The 5,189-nt window shown below is 44.8% G+C and overlaps 1 pseudogene; it reads right to left on the bottom strand.

Moving 5' to 3' along the window:
• Window positions 1-3,443: 3,443 nt before the first annotated feature.
• LOC103725750 lies at window positions 3,444-4,620 on the bottom strand (annotated as a pseudogene).
• Between the last annotated feature and the right edge of the window lie 569 nt (window positions 4,621-5,189).

The raw sequence follows: 5,189 nt of genomic DNA, 5'->3' as shown, positions 1-5,189 counted from the left end.
GCTGCGCTATAGACTTACCCCAAGAGGCCTGAGGATAGGAGTGCAGGCTAGGAGAGTTAGCAGGTGGTGCAGGTCCAGGGGAGCAGAGAGAGGTGAGGGCGGGGCCTGGTCCAGAAGCAGTGCTCCTGGGGCCTAAGAAAGGCACTGTTTTGGTCTGGGTGAAAAGGATAAGGAAGCACTATTGGTTCCCCAGGTGTCTGGGGCCCCAAGACTAGGAATGGCACAGGGCAAACTAGGAGGGAGGGCTGCGCTATGGACTTACCCCAAGAGGCCTGAGGATAGGAGTCTATTTTTATTTTTTAATGTATACGAGTGTCTGCATGAGTGTAAGTGCATCTGTGTTGTGCAGTGCCTGAGGAGGTCAGAAGAAGGCATCAGATTCCCTGGAACTGGAGTTATAGACAGTTGTTAGCTGTCATGTGGGTACTGGGAATTGAACTGGGTCCTTTGCAAGAGCAGTCAGAGCTCTTAACCACTGAACCAGCTCTCCAGCCCTAGGTCCTCAGATATCTTTAAATGCATGCCAATCACCCAGAGAGCTGGTTAAATGCAGATTCTGGTTCAAGAGGTCTGGAATAGCATTCTGTTTTTCTAACAAGCTCTCAGGTGAGGTCAGTGCCTCTTGTCTTTGGCTTATACCTTGAGATGAAAGGAATTAGTTTATCTGCTGTCTCCCTAACATGTTTTTAGTGAAGGTCAGCCCTGACTTTCATTTCTGTGACTGCTCCTCACAAGAATCTTTCTGGATCTCAAATTCCTAATATTCTTATATCGTATCTGCCTAGCACTTAGGTAAATACTGCTGGGTATTGATATGTCCTGTATGAGTATATCTCATATCCCCAAAAAGATCATAAACCCATCTACATTTGCCCAAGTCTATGTGCCAACTTAGTTGCTGAATGAAGAACCATTGATGATTGATTGATACACTGATGATTATTTCCTCCTTTCTCAGAGTGCTACACTTGGCTCATCAATGTGCTCAAGACCTAAAAATATGGCCTAAGAGACATTGAGCCCATTCTGACTCTATTTCCCCTCTCCTGTAATTTGACTTTTTATAAACCAGTGGTCATGTAAAGACTTCTCACTGGGTATATGATAAAACAGCAATCACTGGGTGTGGTGGTGCACGCCTTTAATCCCAGCACTTGGGAGGCAGAGGCAGGCGGATCTCTGTGAGTTCAAGGCCAGCCTGGTCTCCATAGTGAGTTCCAGGACAGCTGGGGCTACAGGGAGACCCTGTCTCAAAAAGACCAAAAAAACCAGCAATCAGCTGTAAGGAATTTTTTAAGGATCTATCATAAAAAGAAGTATGTTGTTGGTTTTCTGAGGTCATGAAAATGGAGTCACTAGGGGATACTAGAAAGAACACAGGCCCAGAGGTCAACAAACCTGAGTTCAGGGTGTTGTTCTCATGCTACAGGTCATGTATCTTAAGAAAAGTTACTTCAGAGACCAGGCATGGAGACACATGCCTTTAGTCCCAGCACTTGGGAGGCAGAGGCAGGCAGATCTCTGTGAGTTCAAGGCCAGCTTGGTCTACATAGCAAGTTCCAAGCCAGCTAGGGTTACAGGGAGACCCATCTCAAAGAAGAAAAAATTAAATAAATAAAAATAAATAAAAAACCATGGTGGATTGCACAACATGGGTGCACATACACACATGCAGACAATACACTCATACACATAAAAATTTTAAAAATAGGCAAGTTACTTCAGGGGTTGGAAAAATGGCTTAGTGGTTAGGAGCACTGACTGCTCTTCCAGAGGACCTGGATTCAATTCTAAGCACCCACATGGTGACTAACAACTATTGATAACTCCTATTCTAAGAGATCCAACACCCTCTTCTGGCCTCTGCAGGCTTTGCATGACATGGATACACTTACATACACTCAAGCAAAACGCTCATACTCATAAAAAAAATGAAAGTAAAATAAAAAAAATTTAAAGAAGTTACTATAAACTGTTATACTAAATGAAGTAACACAGACTCAGAAAAACAAACGACATATGTTCTCCATCATTTGTGGATCCTAGCACCAGATCTTTATATGTGAGTATGTATCCTGATGTAACTGCAGAGACCAGGAAAATGGAAGGAACCAGGGAGGTAAAAGGAAAGAAGGAACCTGAGAAAGAAGACCAGTAGGAGACGGGTGTTACTAAGGGAGAAATGGGTAAAATGGGGTATTTAAATGGGAGGGGGGGAGAGTTATACAAGGAACTATTGGGATAAAGGGGAAGAAGGAGCTCATGAGAGGTGGGGCCATAGGAAACTGGTATTACCATGGGAGAAATGGGAAAAATGGGGATACTCTAAATTGGGAGGGTGTGGAGGGAGGGTTAGACAGGGAGAGAGAGAGGAGAGGTAAATAATGCCAACTGGTGTAAAAAACCAGAAGGACTCGTATTAGTCCCAAAACCTACTGACGAATTACGTATACAATAGCTCTACATGAGTTCATGTGTATAGCTGAAGGTTACACAACAAAAAAATAGTGCCAAACAGGAGAAACCTTCCTTTGAGTTGTTGGCTAGGGGTAATCCAGAGAGATTTCCAAAATTACAAAGGCTATGCCCCAGTCCTTGATTGCCTCCCAGAACTTGAAGGTAGGACCGTATTGCTGAAGACAGGACATACTTCAGACATAGAATTTGGAGCAATGGAGCTGGAACTGACCTCGAAGCCACTTACCCTGAAGGCTAGCTCTCATATCTTTGGAGAGCACTACACAAGCTGCTAAGGGAGCACATCAATTGATGATCCAACACCAGCTTCAAGGCCTAATAACCACATCAATGACCAGCACAGCAAATGACATTGGTGCAGTAGTGGCACTTTTATCTTGGGAGAAATCAACAGCTACCTAATTGAACTTAAATCCCACTCAATGAGAGGAAACTCAATGTGTGGTACTGTAAACATAGCCAAATACACATGGCCGGAGAGGTCATATAATCTTAGAGAGAACCCTAAGGCTGTCACATCCCTAGACAAATGTAATTTCTTACTATGTACAAAATATGGATCCTTATATTTACAGACAAGTATCCCAGTCACCACTTATCAAAGAAGTTTCTTTTGACGGAGAGTATTACAGAGTTCCACATCTGGTCACACACAGATGCAACCTCTACACTTAAGGCTCACAGAACATAGAACAAGGAGTAAAAAGGACACTAATGTATCTCTCAGTTCTCATCAGTGAAACTGTCTCATGCAACAGAGGACCAGGAACACAAAAGGTCACAAATGACCAAAGTGTAGAGAGTAAGAATCTGTAGAGTGTGGGCCCTTGGACAGGACTCCTATATTAAATTCCACCCACCCAGGGCTCAGGGACAATTGTGGAAGAGGTGGCAGAAAAACTGTAAGAGCCAGGGAGGAGGTGCATGACCATATGGAAAGGAGTTCCTGGGACCTTGCTCATATGAACCTACAGCAATGGTGTCAGCATGCACAAGACCTATGCAAACTCAAGCAGACAAAACCTCAGCACAGAACAGTGGAAATGAACAGAGGCCCCAATCTTGGTCAAAGAATTACTGGTGGACGATTACTGCTGGGTGCAGAAGAGTTGAGAGCTGATCCTCTTTTTTTTTTTTTTTTTTTTTTTTTTTGCATTAGCGGTAGTATTGAAACCTGAGAACATTTATTGCATTTCTCACAGAACCACTCAAAGTGACATAACCAATGCTAGGCAAGTGAAAATCTAACCCCTCACCAAGTGAAAACAAGAAAAGTATCCATGGTAACTGCTACTCAGTGGGGAAGGGGGGTTGTGTTAAGGGAATTGTCACCTTGATGTGACATGGGAGAGGGGGACAATTTTCTCGACTAATATCTTCAGGCCACAGAGCAGCCACAGCTACACATGGCCTCTGGCACAGGGTCTTCTCCTTGCTTGGCTCAGCCATGTCCTCCTGGGCCCTCCAGACCTCATGGACAAGCAGAGCAAAGGCTTCTTCCACACCTTGCTGGGTCTTGGCTGCAATCTTCACAAAGGGAGTGCCCCACCTGTGGGCAAGGCCTGAAGCAGCAGCATAAACATCTCTGGCAGTGGTCACCGGATGACACTTGTTGCCCACCAGGACCAGGAGCTCCTCTCATCCAGAGAGGAGGGGTCATTGAGAGCAAAGATACCCAGCACAGCATCACCAGCTGCCAAGCACTGGTCACGCAAGGCCCTGCGAATATCTTGCCCAGCTGTGTCCAGTACATTCACAATGTAGCCCCCGTCCAGGGCCACCTCCTTCCAGTAGGAATCCTGGGTAGTGGGGTCATGGTTCTTCACAAAGCAGTGGTGGGTCATCTGGATAGTAAGCTCACTCTTACCCACATCACTTGCACACACCACCACTGCCTTGTACTCTGGCAGCTGTCTGCCAACATCTCTGCAGTGTGCCCAAGCCTCATGGCTTTCCTCTGGGGATCTGGTGCTCTGTGCACTGGTGCCCAGGTCCAAGATGTTAGACTTCGTTGGCAATGCCATACCTCAATAAGTATCTTAAGGAAGAAATGTAAACAGCAGGTCCTGTGTCCCAGGAGTGGCGGTCCACTGTGGAGTGGCTGGTGCTCTGTCGAGATAATCTTCTTAAAGGGGATTCTAGATAGGCTGACTAGACCCCAGTGGATGAACTTGCACTGAGGGACATCTGAGGACACTAACTTGACACGATAGGCCTTAACACAGATGACAGAATATATGAATTCCAGTGGGGGAGGAAGGAGGTATAAAGATTAAGATGTTCTTATGAAATATACAAAATTCAATAAAAAATTTACAAAAAAAAAGTTATTTCAAATGGCTGGAAATTTATTTCCTCCCTTGTAAAGTGGGATAAATTCCCCTGTGGTTGTTGTAAGAGCTATAGTAATGCATTATAAATTACCTAGCATTGAGTTCAGTAAAGGTAGATGTTATACTCAGCAGAATTACTTCCAAGCAGAATTGGAAACTGAATCTTTGCTAGCCATCCCTCTAGTTTGAGAAAACCTGCTGGATAGTTTGTATGATGGGCATTTGCGCCATCTAGTGGTTTACCGCTGCCAAGGCTTTCTTGGCCCAAGCCCCTTCTTGTCTGTCCCATGCAAGTATGAATGGTCACTTGATTCGTGTATTCATTTCATTCGGCAAGCATTGTGAATGCCTACTGAGAGCATTGGTTTGGCCCCTGAA

This window comes from Nannospalax galili, unplaced genomic scaffold (assembly GCF_000622305.1).
Source record: "Nannospalax galili isolate Female #2095 unplaced genomic scaffold, S.galili_v1.0 scaffold286, whole genome shotgun sequence".
Taxonomy (NCBI): Eukaryota; Metazoa; Chordata; class Mammalia; order Rodentia; family Spalacidae; genus Nannospalax; species Nannospalax galili.
This window is presented reverse-complemented; position numbering and strand designations above follow the sequence as displayed.